This window comes from Amia ocellicauda, unplaced genomic scaffold, assembly GCF_036373705.1.
Source record: "Amia ocellicauda isolate fAmiCal2 unplaced genomic scaffold, fAmiCal2.hap1 HAP1_SCAFFOLD_217, whole genome shotgun sequence".
Classification (NCBI taxonomy): Eukaryota; Metazoa; Chordata; class Actinopteri; order Amiiformes; family Amiidae; genus Amia; species Amia ocellicauda.
Genome location: NW_027102780.1, coordinates 33,695 through 61,527, shown reverse-complemented (window position 1 = coordinate 61,527; position 27,833 = coordinate 33,695). Strand labels below are relative to the sequence as shown.

The 27,833-nt window shown below is 42.9% G+C and overlaps 10 non-coding genes across 10 annotated transcripts; all 10 read right to left on the bottom strand.

The window, feature by feature from the left end:
- Positions 1–2,990: 2,990 nt before the first annotated feature.
- Positions 2,991–3,063, bottom strand: trnak-uuu (transfer RNA lysine (anticodon UUU)). The gene has a single exon. It is a non-coding gene; the product is annotated as a tRNA-Lys (tRNA).
- A 226-nt stretch (positions 3,064–3,289) lies between these two features.
- Positions 3,290–3,378, bottom strand: trnay-gua (transfer RNA tyrosine (anticodon GUA)). The gene is given in 2 exon segments: positions 3,290–3,325; positions 3,342–3,378. It is a non-coding gene; the product is annotated as a tRNA-Tyr (tRNA).
- Positions 3,379–9,679: 6,301 nt separating this feature from the next.
- On the bottom strand, positions 9,680–9,752 carry trnak-uuu (transfer RNA lysine (anticodon UUU)). Its single transcript has one exon. It is a non-coding gene; the product is annotated as a tRNA-Lys (tRNA).
- Positions 9,753–9,987: 235 nt separating this feature from the next.
- trnay-gua (transfer RNA tyrosine (anticodon GUA)) lies at positions 9,988–10,076 on the bottom strand. Its single transcript is given in 2 exon segments — positions 9,988–10,023; positions 10,040–10,076. It is a non-coding gene; the product is annotated as a tRNA-Tyr (tRNA).
- Positions 10,077–13,327: 3,251 nt separating this feature from the next.
- trnak-uuu (transfer RNA lysine (anticodon UUU)) lies at positions 13,328–13,400 on the bottom strand. Its single transcript has one exon. It is a non-coding gene; the product is annotated as a tRNA-Lys (tRNA).
- A 226-nt stretch (positions 13,401–13,626) lies between these two features.
- trnay-gua (transfer RNA tyrosine (anticodon GUA)) lies at positions 13,627–13,715 on the bottom strand. Its single transcript is given in 2 exon segments — positions 13,627–13,662; positions 13,679–13,715. It is a non-coding gene; the product is annotated as a tRNA-Tyr (tRNA).
- Positions 13,716–16,966: 3,251 nt separating this feature from the next.
- On the bottom strand, positions 16,967–17,039 carry trnak-uuu (transfer RNA lysine (anticodon UUU)). Its single transcript has one exon. It is a non-coding gene; the product is annotated as a tRNA-Lys (tRNA).
- A 235-nt stretch (positions 17,040–17,274) lies between these two features.
- trnay-gua (transfer RNA tyrosine (anticodon GUA)) lies at positions 17,275–17,363 on the bottom strand. Its single transcript is given in 2 exon segments — positions 17,275–17,310; positions 17,327–17,363. It is a non-coding gene; the product is annotated as a tRNA-Tyr (tRNA).
- A 6,297-nt stretch (positions 17,364–23,660) lies between these two features.
- Positions 23,661–23,733, bottom strand: trnak-uuu (transfer RNA lysine (anticodon UUU)). The gene has a single exon. It is a non-coding gene; the product is annotated as a tRNA-Lys (tRNA).
- A 235-nt stretch (positions 23,734–23,968) lies between these two features.
- On the bottom strand, positions 23,969–24,057 carry trnay-gua (transfer RNA tyrosine (anticodon GUA)). The gene is given in 2 exon segments: positions 23,969–24,004; positions 24,021–24,057. It is a non-coding gene; the product is annotated as a tRNA-Tyr (tRNA).
- Between the last annotated feature and the right edge of the window lie 3,776 nt (positions 24,058–27,833).

Genomic DNA, 27,833 nt, shown 5'->3' with positions numbered 1-27,833 from the left:
GTGTGGACACGTTGTGTTGGCCCAACCCTCACAGATTGTGCCAAGTCAAGTAGAGATGCATGTTGTGCTGTTCTAAAGTGACACGTCGTCAACAGCAAAAACATCTCTCAGAGTTCCTGGCTTGACTTGCCTCTGGAAGACAACACTTGCCCAGGCTGGATATTTGCCGAAAGAAGCAAAGAGGACTAGACACCTTGCCTAGACGCAACTGCATATTTCATTGTCACCTGGAAGGCCATCCAGGCTTTTCACCATCATGGCCCTCGGTCAACAAGGCGCCCGAACAGGGACTCGAACCCTGGACCCTCAGATTAAAAGTCTGATGCTCTAACACACAAATCGTTAAACAAAAAAGGTTATAAACACATTAACTACAATACCGGTTAGTAAGACGAAGGTGAGTCTCTCGTTAGTATTGTTAGTCAGACATTAAATAACTACGCAGGTTAGTATTTATGTCAGGTAACTTCTCGTTATATATATATCAGTCTCATTTACGTTTAGGTGCCGAGAAAGATCCTATCGTTACTTGTTACCACAATTTCCCTTAACTGATTATTATTCAATGATCAAGGATAGGCAGGGCCACCAATAATCTAACATCTATTGACTTGTGTCAATTTCAGACTAAACAGTTAAACAGGAATGAGAAGATATTTCTCGGGGTTGACAGATTTTATTTCTAAAATTATCAACAAAACAGTTTAATGCAACACACATTTATATTTAAGAAAACTAAATGATATTACACATTCTAGAGTTTTGAATCACAGAATAACATTTCGAATTGATTTCTCAAATGTCATGAATCATGAACTCCAAACTGTTAAACTTATCTGAACTTCGTCGCAGAGAGGCCTCTCTGTCTTCGGGCTCAGATCACAGCACACGGCACATGGTCCGTGTGGTTTGGAACAAAGGCAGTGCGGTTCGGCTTTGTCCAAGAACTTCCACTCAGTCGATGCACCTGGAAATTGGGGTTTCGCGAAATTAGAGTCTTTTCCAAACAGATTTTCCACTGGTTTGAAGGCTCCAAGGTTGTGCACAAAATCTTCTTTGTAAGCAGGGTTCCACCGTAGTTACTTGAAGACAAAGTCTTTGAGGAAAGCAGGGCCCTGTTCGTTCCAAGGGTCAAGTTTCTTAAGACTCAAATAGCTATTTAAATGACTGAACACTTTCATATACATTCGACTTACTCAATTGTCCAGCTGTAAAACTCCACTGATCAGGTGGGCACAGGCGGGCATGCGCAGTCTGTAAAGTTCTTTATTTAATAAAGTCCTTTAATAGAATTCTTCGTACGGCTCAATCTCCTTCTCCCAGTTTAACTCTTCTGTTGCCGGCAAAGACTTGGTTGGTTTCTGGTTCCGGTTCGGGCAACAGAGCTACAGGTTGAGCTGTGGCAGCGAGTTACTGGTTCAGGTGAGAGAGAAAGAGAGAGAGAGAGAGAGAGAGAGAGAGAGACTGTGCACTGTTCCTTATAGTCTGTCAGATCAATAGGTGATTGGTTCTTGAGTTCTTGAGATTGGATTTCGGTTTCAGCCCCCAGTGTCTTAATGGAGGGGGGCTTGATTTATGACTGATGTCAATCCATGCCATCTTTTGGAAGTGCCGGTTGGCCCGGGTTCGTAGCTCTATGTCGGGATTTCGGCTCTCGTCCACTTCAAAGAGTTTTTATCACCTACAGGCCCCTTTCTCCAGACATCTCATAGCAGGATTCAACCTATTTGGCCTCTTCTCGGTGCCATCCACCCCAAAACTGTCACTTTGATGCAAACCAGTTCCAAGCTGATGAGCAAAGGAAATCTGATAACTTTGGGGGTGGAGAGGTCTTCTTTAGATCAGTGCTTCAGCTCAGAGCCCAAATGCTCTTATCAAAATACACCCAACATAACGCTACACAGTGGAACTGCAAGGCAATTGATTAAAGGGACATGTGGTGAATTCCTTTTTATCTTTATACTGTTGTTGGATGTCTCCTGTTCCTCTAAGTCTCATTTGGCCCTGGTTTTCCCCCTCTGTGTTGAATAATCGGGCTCTAAATAGCCCCGGCGTTTCTCCTGCAGTTCTTCGTTCTTTCCACTGCTAGCGCTGCCTTTGTGCAGCTTGTTATAGGATATTGTGAACTGAACCTATTTTGCTGTGAATTTATATTTACTGCGAATAGTTTATTGTGGCTGGTCTTGGTCTGTCTGCACTAAATAAATGATTTGTATCAAGGGATTATTTAGTTTGTCTGTGTACTTTTTTACCTAACCACTAAGGGCCACTCCTTGCACTTCACACATTTGCCCTTTTAATTACTCCCTTACTGACATACTTTAACATGCAATGTGCGTGTGATAATAGTTTTAGCAGCCTGTTGCCATTCAGGTGAGACAATACCTAGTAAATCCTTTTTTTTTTTTTTCATGTTGGTGCGCCGCGAAGGTTTTTGGTCTCAGCAAAGTGTGCCGTGGCATTACAACGCTTGGGAACCACTGGCTTGGCTTGTTGGGCATCCAGGTATGCACTGAGATTACGATCGGCACGATGATTGTCGTTCTCAGGAGAATTGTGTTTCTTTGCTGATCATGTTCTCTGTCGCTTTTTACAAAGTTCTTACAAGTGGCACATTGGGGATGAGGAGCAGAGCATGCTGACACGCATAGCTGTGGACTTCTGCATGGCATGGGGCCACAGGTCATTCCAAGTATTTCAAGACGCCTGCAAATGTGTGGACACGTTGTGTTGGCCCAACCCTCACAGATTGTGCCAAGTCAAGTAGAGATGCATGTTGTGCTGTTCTAAAGTGACACGTCGTCAACGGCAAAAACATCTCTCAGAGTTCCTGGCTTGACTTGCCTCTGGAAGACAACACTTGCCCAGGCTGGATATTTGCCGAAAGAAGCAAAGAGGACTAGACACCTTGCCTAGACGCAACTGCATATTTCATTGTCACCTGGAAGGCCATCCAGGCTTTTCACCATCATGGCTCTCGGTCAACAAGGCGCCCGAACAGGGACTCGAACCCTGGACCCTCAGATTAAAAGTCTGATGCTCTACCGGCTGAGCTACCCGGGCTTCAGTGAAGTGCTTCACAATGTGTTGGCTTCATGATTGTTCCAGACCGCTTTCTGGCCGGTTTAGAAAACTGGGCTCAGGGTCACATGCATATGAGATGTTTGGGCAATGCGAGTTCTCCACAGCAAATCCGAATTTCCGGTGTTTTCTCCTTGTCCTCATGCAATTCCAATGGCTTGACATTTGGGAGCTCGTCCAAAACCGATGTCAAACCATAATCACGCCTTCCTTCGAGCCGGAATTGAACCAGCGACCTAAGGATGCCCGCTGCCTGAAACCTACAGTCCTCCGCTCTACCAACTGAGCTATCGAAGGGAAGCTTCTCACCGTCTTCCCCTGGCAGTCTCAGTGGCCGTGCAAAGCCAAGAAGCACCGTGGCTTGGCTCAGTGGTTTTCAACCCGTGTGCCGTGAGGACTACCCAATTGTGTCGTGAGATTTTTATCCCCTGAAAAATATTATGTCATTTTGTTTGGTCAACTTCATAAATCTTGTATCAAATCAAACTTATTCAAATGTGTGAAAATATTACATTTATACATCACCTGTAGAAAGCGTTTCATAACTGAATTGTTGTGTTTGCCGGACTGAACGCACACCTACACTGAGTTGCAGTGCTATCAGTTGTATCGTAAGGTACACTTATAAATTTCAATTTAAGAAGTGAATTTATAGTATCACCTTATCACGAATCCTGGAATCTTGTAGAACTCAATTTCTGTAATAATTGGACACAGACACCAATTCCAAAGATATAAATTGTTAAATTTATTCAAAAACAAAGACTAAATGTAGCACTACACTAATTATACAAAAGGGAAAAGCTAATTAAAATTCAACTCTAGATCAACAAATCAAAGACAAATCACTTCCGTGACCAAATCAAAGACCATGGGATCGCATATGATAGCACACAAATCGTTTAACAAAAAAGGTTATAAACACATTAACTACAATACCGGTTAGTAAGACGAAGGTGAGTCTCTCGTTAGTATTGTTAGTCAGACATTAAATAACTACGCAGGTTAGTATTTATGTCAGGTAACTTCTCGTTATATATATATCAGTCTCATTTACGTTTAGGTGCCGAGAAAGATCCTATCGTTACTTGTTACCACAATTTCCCTTAACTGATTATTATTCAATGATCAAGGATAGGCAGGGCCACCAATAATCTAACGTCTATTGACTTGTGTCAATTTCAGACTAAACAGTTAAACAGGAATGAGAAGATATTTCTCGGGGTTGACAGATTTTATTTCTAAAATTATCAACAAAACAGTTTAATGCAACACACATTTATATTTAAGAAAACTAAATGATATTACACATTCTAGAGTTTTGAATCACAGAATAACATTTCTAATTGATTTCTCAAATGTCATGAATCATGAACTCCAAACTGTTAAACTTATCTGAACTTCGTCGCAGAGAGGCCTCTCTGTCTTCGGGCTCAGATCACAGCACACGGCACATGGTCCGTGTGGTTTGGAACAAAGGCAGTGCGGTTCGGCTTTGTCCAAGAACTTCCACTCAGTCGAAGCACCTGGAAGTTGGGGTTTCGCGAAATTAGAGTCTTTTCCTAACAGATTTTCCACTGGTTTGAAGGCTCCAAGGTTGTGCACAAAATCTTCTTTGTAAGCAGGGTTCCACCGTAGTTACTTGAAGACAAAGTCTTTGAGGAAAGCAGGGCCCTGTTCGTTCCAAGGGTCAAGTTTCTTAAGACTCAAATAGCTATTTAAATGACTGAACACTTTCATATACATTCGACTTACTCAATTGTCCAGCTGTAAAACTCCACTGATCAGGTGGGCACAGGCGGGCATGCGCAGTCTGTAAAGTTCTTTATTTAATAAAGTCCTTTAAAAGAATTCTTCGTACGGCTCAATCTCCTTCTCCCAGTTTAACTCTTCTGTTGCCGGCAAAGACTTGGTTGGTTTCTGGTTCCGGTTCGGGCAACAGAGCTACAGGTTGAGCTGTGGCAGCGAGTTACTGGTTCAGGTGAGAGAGAAAGAGAGAGAGAGAGATAGAGAGAGAGAGAGAGAGAGAGAGAGAGAGACTGTGCACTGTTCCTTATAGTCTGTCAGATCAATAGGTGATTGGTTCTTGAGTTCTTGAGATTGGATTTCGGTTTCAGCCCCCAGTGTCCTAATGGAGGGGGGCTTGATTTATGACTGATGTCAATCCATGCCATCTTTTGGAAATGCCGGTTGGCCCGGGTTCGTAGCTCTATGTCGGGATTTCGGCTCTCGTCCACTTCAAAGAGTTTTTATCACCTACAGGCCCCTTTCTCCAGACATCTCATAGCAGGATTCAACCTATTTGGCCTCTTCTCGGTGCCATCCTCCCCAAAACTGTCACTTTGATGCAAACCAGTTCCAAGCTGATGAGCAAAGGAAATCTGATAACTTTGGGGGTGGAGAGGTCTTCTTTAGATCAGTGCTTCAGCTCAGAGCCCAAATGCTCTTATCAAAATACACCCAACATAACGCTACACAGTGGAACTGCAAGGCAATTGATTAAAGGGACATGTGGTGAATTCCTTTTTATCTTTATACTGTTGTTGGATGTCTCCTGTTCCTCTAAGTCTCATTTGGCCTTGGTTTTCCCCCTCTGTGTTGAATAATCGGGCTCTAAATAGCCCCGGCGTTTCTCCTGCAGTTCTTCGTTCTTTCCACTGCTAGCGCTGCCTTTGTGCAGCTTGTTATAGGATATTGTGAACTGAACCTATTTTGCTGTGAATTTATATTTACTGCGAATAGTTTATTGTGGCTGGTCTTGGTCTGTCTGCACTAAATAAATGATTTGTATCAAGGGATTATTTAGTTTGTCTGTGTACTTTTTTACCTAACCACTAAGGGCCACTCCTTGCACTTCACACATTTGCCCTTTTAATTACTCCCTTACTGACATACTTTAACATGCAATGTGCGTGTGATAATAGTTTTAGCAGCCTGTTGCCATTCAGGTGAGACAATACCTAGTAAATCCTTTTTTTTTTTTTTCATGTTGGTGCGCCGCGAAGGTTTTTGGTCTCAGCAAAGTGTGCCGTGGCATTACAACGCTTGGGAACCACTGGCTTGGCTTGTTGGGCATCCAGGTATGCACTGAGATTACGATCGGCACGATGATTGTCGTTCTCAGGAGAATTGTGTTTCTTTGCTGATCATGTTCTCTGTCGCTTTTTACAAAGTTCTTACAAGTGGCACATTGGGGATGAGGAGCAGAGCATGCTGACACGCATAGCTGTGGACTTCTGCATGGCATGGGGCCACAGGTCATTCCAAGTATTTCAAGACGCCTGCAAATGTGTGGACACGTTGTGTTGGCCCAACCCTCACAGATTGTGCCAAGTCAAGTAGAGATGCATGTTGTGCTGTTCTAAAGTGACACGTCGTCAACGGCAAAAACATCTCTCAGAGTTCCTGGCTTGACTTGCCTCTGGAAGACAACACTTGCCCAGGCTGGATATTTGCCGAAAGAAGCAAAGAGGACTAGACACCTTGCCTAGACGCAACTGCATATTTCATTGTCACCTGGAAGGCCATCCAGGCTTTTCACCACCATGGCCCTCGGTCAACAAGGCGCCCGAACAGGGACTCGAACCCTGGACCCTCAGATTAAAAGTCTGATGCTCTAACACACAAATCGTTAAACAAAAAAGGTTATAAACACATTAACTACAATACCGGTTAGTAAGACGAAGGTGAGTCTCTCGTTAGTATTGTTAGTCAGACATTAAATAACTACGCAGGTTAGTATTTATGTCAGGTAACTTCTCGTTATATATATATCAGTCTCATTTACGTTTAGGTGCCGAGAAAGATCCTATCGTTACTTGTTACCACAATTTCCCTTAACTGATTATTATTCAATGATCAAGGATAGGCAGGGCCACCAATAATCTAACGTCTATTGACTTGAGTCAATTTCAGACTAAACAGTTAAACAGGAATGAGAAGATATTTCTCAGGGTTGACAGATTTTATTTCTAAAATTATCAACAAAACAGTTTAATGCAACACACATTTATATTTAAGAAAACTAAATGATATTACACATTCTAGAGTTTTGAATCACAGAATAACATTTCGAATTGATTTCTCAAATGTCATGAATCATGAACTCCAAACTGTTAAACTTATCTGAACTTCGTCGCAGAGAGGCCTCTCTGTCTTCGGGCTCAGATCACAGCACACGGCACATGGTCCGTGTGGTTTGGAACAAAGGCAGTGCGGTTCGGCTTTGTCCAAGAACTTCCACTCAGTCGATGCACCTGGAAATTGGGGTTTCGCGAAATTAGAGTCTTTTCCAAACAGATTTTCCACTGGTTTGAAGGCTCCAAGGTTGTGCACAAAATCTTCTTTGTAAGCAGGGTTCCACCGTAGTTACTTGAAGACAAAGTCTTTGAGGAAAGCAGGGCCCTGTTCGTTCCAAGGGTCAAGTTTCTTAAGACTCAAATAGCTATTTAAATGACTGAACACTTTCATATACATTCGACTTACTCAATTGTCCAGCTGTAAAACTCCACTGATCAGGTGGGCACAGGCGGGCATGCGCAGTCTGTAAAGTTCTTTATTTAATAAAGTCCTTTAAAAGAATTCTTCGTACGGCTCAATCTCCTTCTCCCAGTTTAACTCTTCTGTTGCCGGCAAAGACTTGGTTGGTTTCTGGTTCTGGTTCGGGCAACAGAGCTACAGGTTGAGCTGTGGCAGCGAGTTACTGGTTCAGGTGAGAGAGAAAGAGAGAGAGAGAGAAAGAGAGAGAGAGAGAGAGAGAGAGACTGTGCACTGTTCCTTATAGTCTGTCAGATCAATAGGTGATTGGTTCTTGAGTTCTTGAGATTGGATTTCGGTTTCAGCCCCCAGTGTCCTAATGGAGGGGGGCTTGATTTATGACTGATGTCAATCCATGCCATCTTTTGGAAATGCCGGTTGGCCCGGGTTCGTAGCACTATGTCGGGATTTCGGCTCTCGTCCACTTCAAAGAGTTTTTATCACCTACAGGCCCCTTTCTCCAGACATCTCATAGCAGGATTCAACCTATTTGGCCTCTTCTCGGTGCCATCCTCCCCAAAACTGTCACTTTGATGCAAACCAGTTCCAAGCTGATGAGCAAAGGAAATCTGATAACTTTGGGGGTGGAGAGGTCTTCTTTAGATCAGTGCTTCAGCTCAGAGCCCAAATGCTCTTATCAAAATACACCCAACATAACGCTACACAGTGGAACTGCAAGGCAATTGATTAAAGGGACATGTGGTGAATTCCTTTTTATCTTTATACTGTTGTTGGATGTCTCCTGTTCCTCTAAGTCTCATTTGGCCTTGGTTTTCCCCCTCTGTGTTGAATAATCGGGCTCTAAATAGCACCGGCGTTTCTCCTGCAGTTCTTCGTTCTTTCCACTGCTAGCGCTGCCTTTGTGAAGGCAGATGGTGCTTGTGAGAAGTCAACAGCATGTCCACCGAAAAGGGTGTCTGACTCCTGGTTTTGGATCCGGAAGGGTTGATAACAGACCGAAACGGTTACAATATGATACTGCTTAGATTAACAGTGGATATGTATAGTGATCGTGCTCGGCTCAGGTGTGCGTTCAGTCTGCACACAAAACATTTCGGTCGCGAAACGTCTAATCAAATCGAATAAAATGGCGGGGATAGCATGTTTGATCCGTGTGCTATTGTTTTTCAACAATTGTAATGCCCTTTGTAACGTTTAACTACTTCGTTAAATACAGCTTGTTATAGGATATTGTGAACTGAACCTATTTTGCTGTGAATTTATATTTACTGCGAATAGTTTATTGTGGCTGGTCTTGGTCTGTCTGCACTAAATAAATGATTTGTATCAAGGGATTATTTAGTTTGTCTGTGTACTTTTTTACCTAACCACTAAGGGCCACTCCTTGCACTTCACACATTTGCCCTTTAAATTACTCCCTTACTGACATACTTTAACATGCAATGTGCGTGTGATAATAGTTTTAGCAGCCTGTTGCCATTCAGGTGAGACAATACCTAGTAAATCCGTTTTTTTTTTTTTCATGTTGGTGCGCCGCGAAGGTTTTTGGTCTCAGCAAAGTGTGCCGTGGCATTACAACGCTTGGGAACCACTGGCTTGGCTTGTTGGGCATCCAGGTATGCACTGAGATTACGATCGGCACGATGATTGTCGTTCTCAGGAGAATTGTGTTTCTTTGCTGATCATGTTCTCTGTCGCTTTTTACAAAGTTCTTACAAGTGGCACATTGGGGATGAGGAGCAGAGCATGCTGACACGCATAGCTGTGGACTTCTGCATGGCATGGGGCCACAGGTCATTCCAAGTATTTCAAGACGCCTGCAAATGTGTGGACACGTTGTGTTGGCCCAACCCTCACAGATTGTGCCAAGTCAAGTAGAGATGCATGTTGTGCTGTTCTAAAGTGACACGTCGTAAACGGCAAAAACATCTCTCAGAGTTCCTGGCTTGACTTGCCTCTGGAAGACAACACTTGCCCAGGCTGGATATTTGCCGAAAGAAGCAAAGAGGACTAGACACCTTGCCTAGACGCAACTGCATATTTCATTGTCACCTGGAAGGCCATCCAGGCTTTTCACCATCATGGCCCTCGGTCAACAAGGCGCCCGAACAGGGACTCGAACCCTGGACCCTCAGATTAAAAGTCTGATGCTCTACCGGCTGAGCTACCCGGGCTTCAGTGAAGTGCTTCACAATGTGTTGGCTTCATGATTGTTCCAGACCGCTTTCTGGCCGGTTTAGAAAACTGGGCTCAGGGTGAAAAGGGTCACATGCATATGAGATGTTTGGGCAATGCGAGTTCTCCACAGCAAATCCGAATTTCCGGTGTTTTCTCCTTGTCCTCATGCAATTCCAATGGCTTGACATTTGGGAGCTCGTCCAAAACCGATGTCAAACCATAATCACGCCTTCCTTCGAGCCGGAATTGAACCAGCGACCTAAGGATGCCCGCTGCCTGAAACCTACAGTCCTCCGCTCTACCAACTGAGCTATCGAAGGGAAGCTTCTCACCGTCTTCCCCTGTCAGTCTCAGTGGCCGTGCAAAGCCAAGAAGCACCGTGGCTTGGCTCAGTGGTTTTCAACCCGTGTGCCGTGAGGACTACCCAATTGTGTCGTGAGATTTTTATCCCCTGAAAAATATTATGTCATTTTGTTTGGTCAACTTCATAAATCTTGTATCAAATCAAACTTATTCAAATGTGTGAAAATATTACATTTATACATCACCTGTAGAAAGCGTTTCATAACTGAAATGTTGTGTTTGCCGGACTGAACGCACACCTACACTGAGTTGCAGTGCTATCAGTTGTATCGTAAGGTACACTTATAAATTTCAATTTAAGAAGTGAATTTATAGTATCACCTTATCACGAATCCTGGAATCTTGTAGAACTCAATTTCTGTAATAATTGGACACAGACACCAATTCCAAAGATATAAATTGTTAAATTTATTCAAAAACAAAGACTAAATGTAGCACTACACTAATTATACAAAAGGGAAAAGCTAATTAAAATTCAACTCTAGATCAACAAATCAAAGACAAATCACTTCCGTGACCAAATCAAAGACCATGGGATCGCATATGATAACACACAAATCGTTAAACAAAAAAGGTTATAAACACATTAACTACAATACCGGTTAGTAAGACGAAGGTGAGTCTCTCGTTAGTATTGTTAGTCAGACATTAAATAACTACGCAGGTTAGTATTTATGTCAGGTAACTTCTCGTTATATATATATCAGTCTCATTTACGTTTAGGTGCCGAGAAAGATCCTATCGTTACTTGTTACCACAATTTCCCTTAACTGATTATTATTCAATGATCAAGGATAGGCAGGGCCACCAATAATCTAACGTCTATTGACTTGTGTCAATTTCAGACTAAACAGTTAAACAGGAATGAGAAGATATTTCTCGGGGTTGACAGATTTTATTTCTAAAATTATCAACAAAACAGTTTAATGCAACACACATTTATATTTAAGAAAACTAAATGATATTACACATTCTAGAGTTTTGAATCACAGAATAACATTTCTAATTGATTTCTCAAATGTCATGAATCATGAACTCCAAACTGTTAAACTTATCTGAACTTCGTCGCAGAGAGGCCTCTCTGTCTTCGGGCTCAGATCACAGCACACGGCACATGGTCCGTGTGGTTTGGAACAAAGGCAGTGCGGTTCGGCTTTGTCCAAGAACTTCCACTCAGTCGATGCACCTGGAAATTGGGGTTTCGCGAAATTAGAGTCTTTTCCAAACAGATTTTCCACTGGTTTGAAGGCTCCAAGGTTGTGCACAAAATCTTCTTTGTAAGCAGGGTTCCACCGTAGTTACTTGAAGACAAAGTCTTTGAGGAAAGCAGGGCCCTGTTCGTTCCAAGGGTCAAGTTTCTTAAGACTCAAATAGCTATTTAAATGACTGAACACTTTCATATACATTCGACTTACTCAATTGTCCAGCTGTAAAACTCCACTGATCAGGTGGGCACAGGCGGGCATGCGCAGTCTGTAAAGTTCTTTATTTAATAAAGTCCTTTAATAGAATTCTTCGTACGGCTCAATCTCCTTCTCCCAGTTTAACTCTTCTGTTGCCGGCAAAGACTTGGTTGGTTTCTGGTTCCGGTTCGGGCAACAGAGCTACAGGTTGAGCTGTGGCAGCGAGTTACTGGTTCAGGTGAGAGAGAAAGAGAGAGAGAGAGAGAGAGAGAGAGAGAGACTGTGCACTGTTCCTTATAGTCTGTCAGATCAATAGGTGATTGGTTCTTGAGTTCTTGAGATTGGATTTCGGTTTCAGCCCCCAGTGTCCTAATGGAGGGGGGCTTGATTTATGACTGATGTCAATCCATGCCATCTTTTGGAAGTGCCGGTTGGCCCGGGTTCGTAGCTCTATGTCGGGATTTCGGCTCTCGTCCACTTCAAAGAGTTTTTATCACCTACAGGCCCCTTTCTCCAGACATCTCATAGCAGGATTCAACCTATTTGGCCTCTTCTCGGTGCCATCCACCCCAAAACTGTCACTTTGATGCAAACCAGTTCCAAGCTGATGAGCAAAGGAAATCTGATAACTTTGGGGGTGGAGAGGTCTTCTTTAGATCAGTGCTTCAGCTCAGAGCCCAAATGCTCTTATCAAAATACACCCAACATAACGCTACACAGTGGAACTGCAAGGCAATTGATTAAAGGGACATGTGGTGAATTCCTTTTTATCTTTATACTGTTGTTGGATGTCTCCTGTTCCTCTAAGTCTCATTTGGCCCTGGTTTTCCCCCTCTGTGTTGAATAATCAGGCTCTAAATAGCCCCGGCGTTTCTCCTGCAGTTCTTCGTTCTTTCCACTGCTAGCGCTGCCTTTGTGCAGCTTGTTATAGGATATTGTGAACTGAACCTATTTTGCTGTGAATTTATATTTACTGCGAATAGTTTATTGTGGCTGGTCTTGGTCTGTCTGCACTAAATAAATGATTTGTATCAAGGGATTATTTAGTTTGTCTGTGTACTTTTTTACCTAACCACTAAGGGCCACTCCTTGCACTTCACACATTTGCCCTTTTAATTACTCCCTTACTGACATACTTTAACATGCAATGTGCGTGTGATAATAGTTTTAGCAGCCTGTTGCCATTCAGGTGAGACAATACCTAGTAAATCCTTTTTTTTTTTTTCATGTTGGTGCGCCGCGAAGGTTTTTGGTCTCAGCAAAGTGTGCCGTGGCATTACAACGCTTGGGAACCACTGGCTTGGCTTGTTGGGCATCCAGGTATGCACTGAGATTACGATCGGCACGATGATTGTCGTTCTCAGGAGAATTGTGTTTCTTTGCTGATCATGTTCTCTGTCGCTTTTTACAAAGTTCTTACAAGTGGCACATTGGGGATGAGGAGCAGAGCATGCTGACACGCATAGCTGTGGACTTCTGCATGGCATGGGGCCACAGGTCATTCCAAGTATTTCAAGACGCCTGCAAATGTGTGGACACGTTGTGTTGGCCCAACCCTCACAGATTGTGCCAAGTCAAGTAGAGATGCATGTTGTGCTGTTCTAAAGTGACACGTCGTCAACGGCAAAAACATCTCTCAGAGTTCCTGGCTTGACTTGCCTCTGGAAGACAACACTTGCCCAGGCTGGATATTTGCCGAAAGAAGCAAAGAGGACTAGACACCTTGCCTAGACGCAACTGCATATTTCATTGTCACCTGGAAGGCCATCCAGGCTTTTCACCATCATGGCTCTCGGTCAACAAGGCGCCCGAACAGGGACTCGAACCCTGGACCCTCAGATTAAAAGTCTGATGCTCTACCGGCTGAGCTACCCGGGCTTCAGTGAAGTGCTTCACAATGTGTTGGCTTCATGATTGTTCCAGACCGCTTTCTGGCCGTTTTAGAAAACTGGGCTCAGGGTCACATGCATATGAGATGTTTGGGCAATGCGAGTTCTCCACAGCAAATCCGAATTTCCGGTGTTTTCTCCTTGTCCTCATGCAATTCCAATGGCTTGACATTTGGGAGCTCGTCCAAAACCGATGTCAAACCATAATCACGCCTTCCTTCGAGCCGGAATTGAACCAGCGACCTAAGGATGCCCGCTGCCTGAAACCTACAGTCCTCCGCTCTACCAACTGAGCTATCGAAGGGAAGCTTCTCACCGTCTTCCCCTGGCAGTCTCAGTGGCCGTGCAAAGCCAAGAAGCACCGTGGCTTGGCTCAGTGGTTTTCAACCCGTGTGCCGTGAGGACTACCCAATTGTGTCGTGAGATTTTTATCCCCTGAAAAATATTATGTCATTTTGTTTGGTCAACTTCATAAATCTTGTATCAAATCAAACTTATTCAAATGTGTGAAAATATTACATTTATACATCACCTGTAGAAAGCGTTTCATAACTGAAATGTTGTGTTTGCCGGACTGAACGCACACCTACACTGAGTTGCAGTGCTATCAGTTGTATCGTAAGGTACACTTATAAATTTCAATTTAAGAAGTGAATTTATAGTATCACCTTATCACGAATCCTGGAATCTTGTAGAACTCAATTTCTGTAATAATTGGACACAGACACCAATTCCAAAGATATAAATTGTTAAATTTATTCAAAAACAAAGACTAAATGTAGCACTACACTAATTATACAAAAGGGAAAAGCTAATTAAAATTCAACTCTAGATCAACAAATCAAAGACAAATCACTTCCGTGACCAAATCAAAGACCATGGGATCGCATATGATAACACACAAATCGTTAAACAAAAAAGGTTATAAACACATTAACTACAATACCGGTTAGTAAGACGAAGGTGAGTCTCTCGTTAGTATTGTTAGTCAGACATTAAATAACTACGCAGGTTAGTATTTATGTCAGGTAACTTCTCGTTATATATATATCAGTCTCATTTACGTTTAGGTGCCGAGAAAGATCCTATCGTTACTTGTTACCACAATTTCCCTTAACTGATTATTATTCAATGATCAAGGATAGGCAGGGCCACCAATAATCTAACGTCTATTGACTTGTGTCAATTTCAGACTAAACAGTTAAACAGGAATGAGAAGATATTTCTCGGGGTTGACAGATTTTATTTCTAAAATTATCAACAAAACAGTTTAATGCAACACACATTTATATTTAAGAAAACTAAATGATATTACACATTCTAGAGTTTTGAATCACAGAATAACATTTCTAATTGATTTCTCAAATGTCATGAATCATGAACTCCAAACTGTTAAACTTATCTGAACTTCGTCGCAGAGAGGCCTCTCTGTCTTCGGGCTCAGATCACAGCACACGGCACATGGTCCGTGTGGTTTGGAACAAAGGCAGTGCGGTTCGGCTTTGTCCAAGAACTTCCACTCAGTCGATGCACCTGGAAATTGGGGTTTCGCGAAATTAGAGTCTTTTCCAAACAGATTTTCCACTGGTTTGAAGGCTCCAAGGTTGTGCACAAAATCTTCTTTGTAAGCAGGGTTCCACCGTAGTTACTTGAAGACAAAGTCTTTGAGGAAAGCAGGGCCCTGTTCGTTCCAAGGGTCAAGTTTCTTAAGACTCAAATAGCTATTTAAATGACTGAACACTTTCATATACATTCGACTTACTCAATTGTCCAGCTGTAAAACTCCACTGATCAGGTGGGCACAGGCGGGCATGCGCAGTCTGTAAAGTTCTTTATTTAATAAAGTCCTTTAATAGAATTCTTCGTACGGCTCAATCTCCTTCTCCCAGTTTAACTCTTCTGTTGCCGGCAAAGACTTGGTTGGTTTCTGGTTCCGGTTCGGGCAACAGAGCTACAGGTTGAGCTGTGGCAGCGAGTTACTGGTTCAGGTGAGAGAGAAAGAGAGAGAGAGAGAGAGAGAGAGAGAGAGACTGTGCACTGTTCCTTATAGTCTGTCAGATCAATAGGTGATTGGTTCTTGAGTTCTTGAGATTGGATTTCGGTTTCAGCCCCCAGTGTCCTAATGGAGGGGGGCTTGATTTATGACTGATGTCAATCCATGCCATCTTTTGGAAGTGCCGGTTGGCCCGGGTTCGTAGCTCTATGTCGGGATTTCGGCTCTCGTCCACTTCAAAGAGTTTTTATCACCTACAGGCCCCTTTCTCCAGACATCTCATAGCAGGATTCAACCTATTTGGCCTCTTCTCGGTGCCATCCACCCCAAAACTGTCACTTTGATGCAAACCAGTTCCAAGCTGATGAGCAAAGGAAATCTGATAACTTTGGGGGTGGAGAGGTCTTCTTTAGATCAGTGCTTCAGCTCAGAGCCCAAATGCTCTTATCAAAATACACCCAACATAACGCTACACAGTGGAACTGCAAGGCAATTGATTAAAGGGACATGTGGTGAATTCCTTTTTATCTTTATACTGTTGTTGGATGTCTCCTGTTCCTCTAAGTCTCATTTGGCCCTGGTTTTCCCCCTCTGTGTTGAATAATCAGGCTCTAAATAGCCCCGGCGTTTCTCCTGCAGTTCTTCGTTCTTTCCACTGCTAGCGCTGCCTTTGTGCAGCTTGTTATAGGATATTGTGAACTGAACCTATTTTGCTGTGAATTTATATTTACTGCGAATAGTTTATTGTGGCTGGTCTTGGTCTGTCTGCACTAAATAAATGATTTGTATCAAGGGATTATTTAGTTTGTCTGTGTACTTTTTTACCTAACCACTAAGGGCCACTCCTTGCACTTCACACATTTGCCCTTTTAATTACTCCCTTACTGACATACTTTAACATGCAATGTGCGTGTGATAATAGTTTTAGCAGCCTGTTGCCATTCAGGTGAGACAATACCTAGTAAATCCTTTTTTTTTTTTTCATGTTGGTGCGCCGCGAAGGTTTTTGGTCTCAGCAAAGTGTGCCGTGGCATTACAACGCTTGGGAACCACTGGCTTGGCTTGTTGGGCATCCAGGTATGCACTGAGATTACGATCGGCACGATGATTGTCGTTCTCAGGAGAATTGTGTTTCTTTGCTGATCATGTTCTCTGTCGCTTTTTACAAAGTTCTTACAAGTGGCACATTGGGGATGAGGAGCAGAGCATGCTGACACGCATAGCTGTGGACTTCTGCATGGCATGGGGCCACAGGTCATTCCAAGTATTTCAAGACGCCTGCAAATGTGTGGACACGTTGTGTTGGCCCAACCCTCACAGATTGTGCCAAGTCAAGTAGAGATGCATGTTGTGCTGTTCTAAAGTGACACGTCGTCAACGGCAAAAACATCTCTCAGAGTTCCTGGCTTGACTTGCCTCTGGAAGACAACACTTGCCCAGGCTGGATATTTGCCGAAAGAAGCAAAGAGGACTAGACACCTTGCCTAGACGCAACTGCATATTTCATTGTCACCTGGAAGGCCATCCAGGCTTTTCACCATCATGGCTCTCGGTCAACAAGGCGCCCGAACAGGGACTCAAACCCTGGACCCTCAGATTAAAAGTCTGATGCCCTCCTGGCTGAGCTACCCGAGCTTCAGTGAAGTGCTTCACAATGTGTTGGCTTCATGATTGTTCCAGACCGCTTTCTGGCCGGTTTAGAAAACTGGGCTCAGGGTGAAAAGGGTCACATGCATATGAGATGTTTGGGCAATGCGAGTTCTCCACAGCAAATCCGAATTTCCGGTGTTTTCTCCTTGTCCTCATGCAATTCCAATGGCTTGACATTTGGGAGCTCGTCCAAAACCGATGTCAAACCATAATCACGCCTTCCTTCGAGCCGGAATTGAACCAGCGACCTAAGGATGCCCGCTGCCTGAAACCTACAGTCCTCCGCTCTACCAACTGAGCTATCGAAGGGAAGCTTCTCACCGTCTTCCCCTGGCAGTCTCAGTGGCCGTGCAAAGCCAAGAAGCACCGTGGCTTGGCTCAGTGGTTTTCAACCCGTGTGCCGTGAGGACTACCCAATTGTGTCGTGAGATTTTTATCCCCTGAAAAATATTATGTCATTTTGTTTGGTCAACTTCATAAATCTTGTATCAAATCAAACTTATTCAAATGTGTGAAAATATTACATTTATACATCACCTGTAGAAAGCGTTTCATAACTGAATTGTTGTGTTTGCCGGACTGAACGCACACCTACACTGAGTTGCAGTGCTATCAGTTGTATCGTAAGGTACACTTATAAATTTCAATTTAAGAAGTGAATTTATAGTATCACCTTATCACGAATCCTGGAATCTTGTAGAACTCAATTTCTGTAATAATTGGACACAGACACCAATTCCAAAGATATAAATTGTTAAATTTATTCAAAAACAAAGACTAAATGTAGCACTACACTAATTATACAAAAGGGAAAAGCTAATTAAAATTCAACTCTAGATCAACAAATCAAAGACAAATCACTTCCGTGACCAAATCAAAGACCATGGGATCGCATATGATAGCACACAAATCGTTTAACAAAAAAGGTTATAAACACATTAACTACAATACCGGTTAGTAAGACGAAGGTGAGTCTCTCGTTAGTATTGTTAGTCAGACATTAAATAACTACGCAGGTTAGTATTTATGTCAGGTAACTTCTCGTTATATATATATCAGTCTCATTTACGTTTAGGTGCCGAGAAAGATCCTATCGTTACTTGTTACCACAATTTCCCTTAACTGATTATTATTCAATGATCAAGGATAGGCAGGGCCACCAATAATCTAACGTCTATTGACTTGTGTCAATTTCAGACTAAACAGTTAAACAGGAATGAGAAGATATTTCTCGGGGTTGACAGATTTTATTTCTAAAATTATCAACAAAACAGTTTAATGCAACACACATTTATATTTAAGAAAACTAAATGATATTACACATTCTAGAGTTTTGAATCACAGAATAACATTTCTAATTGATTTCTCAAATGTCATGAATCATGAACTCCAAACTGTTAAACTTATCTGAACTTCGTCGCAGAGAGGCCTCTCTGTCTTCGGGCTCAGATCACAGCACACGGCACATGGTCCGTGTGGTTTGGAACAAAGGCAGTGCGGTTCGGCTTTGTCCAAGAACTTCCACTCAGTCGAAGCACCTGGAAGTTGGGGTTTCGCGAAATTAGAGTCTTTTCCTAACAGATTTTCCACTGGTTTGAAGGCTCCAAGGTTGTGCACAAAATCTTCTTTGTAAGCAGGGTTCCACCGTAGTTACTTGAAGACAAAGTCTTTGAGGAAAGCAGGGCCCTGTTCGTTCCAAGGGTCAAGTTTCTTAAGACTCAAATAGCTATTTAAATGACTGAACACTTTCATATACATTCGACTTACTCAATTGTCCAGCTGTAAAACTCCACTGATCAGGTGGGCACAGGCGGGCATGCGCAGTCTGTAAAGTTCTTTATTTAATAAAGTCCTTTAAAAGAATTCTTCGTACGGCTCAATCTCCTTCTCCCAGTTTAACTCTTCTGTTGCCGGCAAAGACTTGGTTGGTTTCTGGTTCCGGTTCGGGCAACAGAGCTACAGGTTGAGCTGTGGCAGCGAGTTACTGGTTCAGGTGAGAGAGAAAGAGAGAGAGAGAGATAGAGAGAGAGAGAGAGAGAGAGAGAGACTGTGCACTGTTCCTTATAGTCTGTCAGATCAATAGGTGATTGGTTCTTGAGTTCTTGAGATTGGATTTCGGTTTCAGCCCCCAGTGTCCTAATGGAGGGGGGCTTGATTTATGACTGATGTCAATCCATGCCATCTTTTGGAAATGCCGGTTGGCCCGGGTTCGTAGCTCTATGTCGGGATTTCGGCTCTCGTCCACTTCAAAGAGTTTTTATCACCTACAGGCCCCTTTCTCCAGACATCTCATAGCAGGATTCAACCTATTTGGCCTCTTCTCGGTGCCATCCTCCCCAAAACTGTCACTTTGATGCAAACCAGTTCCAAGCTGATGAGCAAAGGAAATCTGATAACTTTGGGGGTGGAGAGGTCTTCTTTAGATCAGTGCTTCAGCTCAGAGCCCAAATGCTCTTATCAAAATACACCCAACATAACGCTACACAGTGGAACTGCAAGGCAATTGATTAAAGGGACATGTGGTAAATTCCTTTTCATCTTTATACTGTTGTTGGATGTCTCCTGTTCCTCTAAGTCTCATTTGGCCTTGGTTTTCCCCCTCTGTGTTGAATAATCGGGCTCTAAATAGCCCCGGCGTTTCTCCTGCAGTTCTTCGTTCTTTCCACTGCTAGCGCTGCCTTTGTGCAGCTTGTTATAGGATATTGTGAACTGAACCTATTTTGCTGTGAATTTATATTTACTGCGAATAGTTTATTGTGGCTGGTCTTGGTCTGTCTGCACTAAATAAATGATTTGTATCAAGGGATTATTTAGTTTGTCTGTGTACTTTTTTACCTAACCACTAAGGGCCACTCCTTGCACTTCACACATTTGCCCTTTTAATTACTCCCTTACTGACATTCTTTAACATGCAATGTGCGTGTGATAATAGTTTTAGCAGCCTGTTGCCATTCAGGTGAGACAATACCTAGTAAATCCGTTTTTTTTTTTTTCATGTTGGTGCGCCGCGAAGGTTTTTGGTCTCAGCAAAGTGTGCCGTGGCATTACAACGCTTGGGAACCACTGGCTTGGCTTGTTGGGCATCCAGGTATGCACTGAGATTACGATCGGCACGATGATTGTCGTTCTCAGGAGAATTGTGTTTCTTTGCTGATCATGTTCTCTGTCGCTTTTTACAAAGTTCTTACAAGTGGCACATTGGGGATGAGGAGCAGAGCATGCTGACACGCATAGCTGTGGACTTCTGCATGGCATGGGGCCACAGGTCATTCCAAGTATTTCAAGATGCCTGCAAATGTGTGGACACGTTGTGTTGGCCCAACCCTCACAGATTGTGCCAAGTCAAGTAGAGATGCATGTTGTGCTGTTCTAAAGTGACACGTCGTCAACGGCAAAAACATCTCTCAGAGTTCCTGGCTTGACTTGCCTCTGGAAGACAACACTTGCCCAGGCTGGATATTTGCCGAAAGAAGCAAAGAGGACTAGACACCTTGCCTAGACGCAACTGCATATTTCATTGTCACCTGGAAGGCCATCCAGGCTTTTCACCACCATGGCCCTCGGTCAACAAGGCGCCCGAACAGGGACTCGAACCCTGGACCCTCAGATTAAAAGTCTGATGCTCTAACACACAAATCGTTAAACAAAAAAGGTTATAAACACATTAACTACAATACCGGTTAGTAAGACGAAGGTGAGTCTCTCGTTAGTATTGTTAGTCAGACATTAAATAACTACGCAGGTTAGTATTTATGTCAGGTAACTTCTCGTTATATATATATCAGTCTCATTTACGTTTAGGTGCCGAGAAAGATCCTATCGTTACTTGTTACCACAATTTCCCTTAACTGATTATTATTCAATGATCAAGGATAGGCAGGGCCATCAATAATCTAACGTCTATTGACTTGTGTCAATTTCAGACTAAACAGTTAAACAGGAATGAGAAGATATTTCTCAGGGTTGACAGATTTTATTTCTAAAATTATCAACAAAACAGTTTAATGCAACACACATTTATATTTAAGAAAACTAAATGATATTACACATTCTAGAGTTTTGAATCACAGAATAACATTTCGAATTGATTTCTCAAATGTCATGAATCATGAACTCCAAACTGTTAAACTTATCTGAACTTCGTCGCAGAGAGGCCTCTCTGTCTTCGGGCTCAGATCACAGCACACGGCACATGGTCCGTGTGGTTTGGAACAAAGGCAGTGCGGTTCGGCTTTGTCCAAGAACTTCCACTCAGTCGATGCACCTGGAAATTGGGGTTTCGCGAAATTAGAGTCTTTTCCAAACAGATTTTCCACTGGTTTGAAGGCTCCAAGGTTGTGCACAAAATCTTCTTTGTAAGCAGGGTTCCACCGTAGTTACTTGAAGACAAAGTCTTTGAGGAAAGCAGGGCCCTGTTCGTTCCAAGGGTCAAGTTTCTTAAGACTCAAATAGCTATTTAAATGACTGAACACTTTCATATACATTCGACTTACTCAATTGTCCAGCTGTAAAACTCCACTGATCAGGTGGGCACAGGCGGGCATGCGCAGTCTGTAAAGTTCTTTATTTAATAAAGTCCTTTAAAAGAATTCTTCGTACGGCTCAATCTCCTTCTCCCAGTTTAACTCTTCTGTTGCCGGCAAAGACTTGGTTGGTTTCTGGTTCCGGTTCGGGCAACAGAGCTACAGGTTGAGCTGTGGCAGCGAGTTACTGGTTCAGGTGAGAGAGAAAGAGAGAGAGAGAGAAAGAGAGAGAGAGAGAGAGAGAGAGACTGTGCACTGTTCCTTATAGTCTGTCAGATCAATAGGTGATTGGTTCTTGAGTTCTTGAGATTGGATTTCGGTTTCAGCCCCCAGTGTCCTAATGGAGGGGGGCTTGATTTATGACTGATGTCAATCCATGCCATCTTTTGGAAATGCCGGTTGGCCCGGGTTCGTAGCACTATGTCGGGATTTCGGCTCTCGTCCACTTCAAAGAGTTTTTATCACCTACAGGCCCCTTTCTCCAGACATCTCATAGCAGGATTCAACCTATTTGGCCTCTTCTCGGTGCCATCCTCCCCAAAACTGTCACTTTGATGCAAACCAGTTCCAAGCTGATGAGCAAAGGAAATCTGATAACTTTGGGGGTGGAGAGGTCTTCTTTAGATCAGTGCTTCAGCTCAGAGCCCAAATGCTCTTATCAAAATACACCCAACATAACGCTACACAGTGGAACTGCAAGGCAATTGATTAAAGGGACATGTGGTGAATTCCTTTTTATCTTTATACTGTTGTTGGATGTCTCCTGTTCCTCTAAGTCTCATTTGGCCTTGGTTTTCCCCCTCTGTGTTGAATAATCGGGCTCTAAATAGCACCGGCGTTTCTCCTGCAGTTCTTCGTTCTTTCCACTGCTAGCGCTGCCTTTGTGAAGGCAGATGGTGCTTGTGAGAAGTCAACAGCATGTCCACCGAAAAGGGTGTCTGACTCCTGGTTTTGGATCCGGAAGGGTTGATAACAGACCGAAACGGTTACAATATGATACTGCTTAGATTAACTGTGGATATGTATAGTGATCGTGCTCGGCTCAGGTGTGCGTTCAGTCTGCACACAAAACATTTCGGTCGCGAAACGTCTAATCAAATCGAATAAAATGGCTGGGATAGCATGTTTGATCCGTGTGCTATTGTTTTTCAACAATTGTAATGCCCTTTGTAACGTTTAACTACTTCGTTAAATACAGCTTGTTATAGGATATTGTGAACTGAACCTATTTTGCTGTGAATTTATATTTACTGCGAATAGTTTATTGTGGCTGGTCTTGGTCTGTCTGCACTAAATAAATGATTTGTATCAAGGGATTATTTAGTTTGTCTGTGTACTTTTTTACCTAACCACTAAGGGCCACTCCTTGCACTTCACACATTTGCCCTTTAAATTACTCCCTTACTGACATACTTTAACATGCAATGTGCGTGTGATAATAGTTTTAGCAGCCTGTTGCCATTCAGGTGAGACAATACCTAGTAAATCCGTTTGTTTTTTTTTCATGTTGGTGCGCCGCGAAGGTTTTTGGTCTCAGCAAAGTGTGCCGTGGCATTACAACGCTTGGGAACCACTGGCTTGGCTTGTTGGGCATCCAGGTATGCACTGAGATTACGATCGGCACGATGATTGTCGTTCTCAGGAGAATTGTGTTTCTTTGCTGATCATGTTCTCTGTCGCTTTTTACAAAGTTCTTACAAGTGGCACATTGGGGATGAGGAGCAGAGCATGCTGACACGCATAGCTGTGGACTTCTGCATGGCATGGGGCCACAGGTCATTCCAAGTATTTCAAGACGCCTGCAAATGTGTGGACACGTTGTGTTGGCCCAACCCTCACAGATTGTGCCAAGTCAAGTAGAGATGCATGTTGTGCTGTTCTAAAGTGACACGTCGTCAACGGCAAAAACATCTCTCAGAGTTCCTGGCTTGACTTGCCTCTGGAAGACAACACTTGCCCAGGCTGGATATTTGCCGAAAGAAGCAAAGAGGACTAGACACCTTGCCTAGACGCAACTGCATATTTCATTGTCACCTGGAAGGCCATCCAGGCTTTTCACCATCATGGCCCTCGGTCAACAAGGCGCCCGAACAGGGACTCGAACCCTGGACCCTCAGATTAAAAGTCTGATGCTCTACCGGCTGAGCTACCCGGGCTTCAGTGAAGTGCTTCACAATGTGTTGGCTTCAAGATTGTTCCAGACCGCTTTCTGGCCGGTTTAGAAAACTGGGCTCAGGGTGAAAAGGGTCACATGCATATGAGATGTTTGGGCAATGCGAGTTCTCCACAGCAAATCCGAATTTCCGGTGTTTTCTCCTTGTCCTCATGCAATTCCAATGGCTTGACATTTGGGAGCTCGTCCAAAACCGATGTCAAACCATAATCACGCCTTCCTTCGAGCCGGAATTGAACCAGCGACCTAAGGATGCCCGCTGCCTGAAACCTACAGTCCTCCGCTCTACCAACTGAGCTATCGAAGGGAAGCTTCTCACCGTCTTCCCCTGGCAGTCTCAGTGGCCGTGCAAAGCCAAGAAGCACCGTGGCTTGGCTCAGTGGTTTTCAACCCGTGTGCCGTGAGGACTACCCAATTGTGTCGTGAGATTTTTATCCCCTGAAAAATATTATGTCATTTTGTTTGGTCAACTTCATAAATCTTGTATCAAATCAAACTTATTCAAATGTGTGAAAATATTACATTTATACATCACCTGTAGAAAGCGTTTCATAACTGAAATGTTGTGTTTGCCGGACTGAACGCACACCTACACTGAGTTGCAGTGCTATCAGTTGTATCGTAAGGTACACTTATAAATTTCAATTTAAGAAGTGAATTTATAGTATCACCTTATCACGAATCCTGGAATCTTGTAGAACTCAATTTCTGTAATAATTGGACACAGACACCAATTCCAAAGATATAAATTGTTAAATTTATTCAAAAACAAAGACTAAATGTAGCACTACACTAATTATACAAAAGGGAAAAGCTAATCAAAATTCAACTCTAGATCAACAAATCAAAGACAAATCACTTCCGTGACCAAATCAAAGACCATGGGATCGCATATGATAACACACAAATCGTTAAACAAAAAAGGTTATAAACACATTAACTACAATACCGGTTAGTAAGACGAAGGTGAGTCTCTCGTTAGTATTGTTAGTCAGACATTAAATAACTACGCAGGTTAGTATTTATGTCAGGTAACTTCTCGTTATATATATATCAGTCTCATTTACGTTTAGGTGCCGAGAAAGATCCTATCATTACTTGTTACCACAATTTCCCTTAACTGATTATTATTCAATGATGAAGGATAGGCAGGGCCACCAATAATCTAACGTCTATTGACTTGTGTCAATTTCAGACTAAACAGTTAAACAGGAATGAGAAGATATTTCTCGGCGTTGACAGATTTTATTTCTAAAATTATCAACAAAACAGTTGAATGCAACACACATTTATATTTAAGAAAACTAAATGATATTACACATTCTAGAGTTATGAATCACAGATTAACATTTCTAATTGATTTCTTAAATGTCATGAATCACAAACTCCAAACTGTTAAACTTATCTGAACTTCGTCGCAGAGAGGCCTCTCTGGCTTCGGGCTCAGATAACAGCACACGGCACGAGGTCCGTGTGGTTGGAACAAAGGCAGTCCGGTTCAGCTTTGTCCAAGAACTTCCACTCAGTCGATGCACCTGGAAGTTGGGGTTTCGCGAATGTAGAGTCTTTTCCAAACAGATTTTCCATTGGTTTGAAGGCTCCAAGGTTGTGCACAAAATCTTCTTTGTAAGCAGGGTTCCACCGTAGTTACTTGAAGACAAAGTCTTTGAGGAAAGCAGGGCCCTGTTTGTTCCAAGGGTCAAGTTTCTTAAGACTCAAATAGCTATTTAAATGACTGGCACTTTCGTATTCAGTCGACTTAGTCAATTGTCCAGCTGTAAAACTCCACTGATCAGGTGGGTCTGTAAAGTTCTTTATTTAATAAAGTCCTTTAAAAGAATTCTTCGTACGGCTCAATCTCCTTCTCCCAGTTTAATTCTTCTGTTGCCGGCAAAGACTTTGTTGGTTTCTGGTTCCGGTTCTGGCAACAGAGCTACAGGTTGCGAGTTTCTGGTTCAGGTGAGAGAGAGAGTAAGAGAGAGAGACCGTGCGCTGTTCTTTATAGTCTGTCAGATCAATAGGTGATTGGTTCTTGATTTTTTTAGATTGGATTTCGGTTTCAGCCCCCAGTGTCCTATTGGAGGGGGGCTTGATTTATGACTGATGTCAATCCATGCCATCTTTTGGAAATGCCGGTTGGCCCGGGTTCGTAGCTCTATGTCGGGATTTCGGCTCTCGTCCACTTCAAAGAGTTTTTATTACCTACAGGCCCCTTTCTCCTATCTCATAGCAGGATTCCAAACTATTTGGCCTATTCTCGGTGCCATCCTCCCCAAAACTGTCACTTTGATGTAAACCAGTTCCAAGCTGATGAGTTAAGGAAATCTGATAACTTTTGGTGGGGGGAGAGGTCTTCTTTAGATCAGTGCTTCAGCTCAGAGCTAAAATGCTCTTATCAAAATACACCCAACATAACACTACAATAATATATGGTTTGCTAAGTTGTAAATAATGGCTAAAATGCATTTACTGTGCATTCGGTTAATCATTAATTACTAGGTTTATGTTTATTTATTGCATGAATGTGGATCCTTCAAATGTTTAATAAATAATGACTAATATGTAAAGTTAAAAATTAATTACGAGTGTGTTTGTGCTTAACTAATGCATACTTCTGGCCCCTTAAAATAAAGTGTTATCAGATCTCCTTTGAGATATGACTCCCTCCCCTTCAGGTTCTGCAACGTTGAATAAATAAACTTAGATAGCCGCGACTGTTTCCCAAAAATGTATTGTTTCAAATATGCCGTTTAACAGCATTTGTTAGGGGTGTAACGTTACGGTACACAAAACTGACAGTTCGGTACGTACCTCGGTTTTGAAGTCTCGGTTCGTTATGGGTTCGGTACAGCGGGGGGGGGAACTAAACATTAATTCCTTTGTGCATGTTTCTAAGCTATGCAAAAGAGATTTCACTTGTTTCTCAGTCTGTCTGGTGATGCATAGCCCACATAGGGCACGTGCAACACATAACACAACATTTAGAAAGCGGGTGACACTTATTTTGTTACATATAAGAGCGACACTACTCCAGACACTCCCTTGCTCGTGATCTAAAGTTAGACAGAGATGCTGTGCTTGGCTGGGGTCACCTATCAGACAGGCCTCACACTTATCAACTAATTCACGGCCAATACAATGTTGTAACACTAGCGCAATAATGCCCTTTATGGTGTGTGTCATCACTAGTGTTACATGATCATCATAGTTTTTACAATTATATCTCGGAACTTCCCTGTCTGAATCAAAACTCTTGTGGGTTCTAGCAAGGCAAGAACAGAAGCATGCAATGTTCAATCTTGTTCGGGGTCTTAAAGAGTTGACAGAGGAATCAATATCACTGGTGTCTGGTACTCCACTATTCTAATGAAGAGAAAAGAAAATAACACTTAAAACTGTAATGTGTGTCGGTCAGTAAAGAAGTACACAACTAAACACAGTTGTAGGACCTCTATATTTACCTCTCTTTCCATTGATGGTCCAACTCCATCATCAGTGTCTGAGGTTTTATCCTCCCTGCCATGTTCATGGTCCTTGTCATCATCTTCAGACTCATCACCAGTGTTGACACCTTCGTCTTCATCAGACATTGGGAGAGCATCCCTGGGGCTCAGAGGAGGAGCGCTGACACTATTCTTTTGATAAACATACAAAGAAGAAAACATGCATTTAAATTCACTTTGCATTGAAATTCATATATACACACATACGGCCTAACAGCATGTAAACACCGGCATACGTTTAAAATTAATAATAATATTCTAAACACGTTTTTAAAGTAAAATAAAGTGTTACCTCTTTTGGGTCCCTGTCTTCCGACCATCTTAATTTTGTGTTAGGTGCCCCCGCATCTTCATCAGCAGCGTGGTCGCTAGGGGGTGTCTTCTTAGCTGGTGTAGCCATAGTGCGCTATGGGGGTTTCCACCAGTTACCGCAGACCTGTTCTGTCCCGAACGGGTGACATGTTTTCTGTGTTTACCAGCATGCTCTTTATACTGTAAATGGTGGCCGGCGGCTCTACAGAGGAGGCGGGGTGTGGGCGGGGTTGGGGGCGTGTGTGGGGACACGTGGGTAAATGGGGGG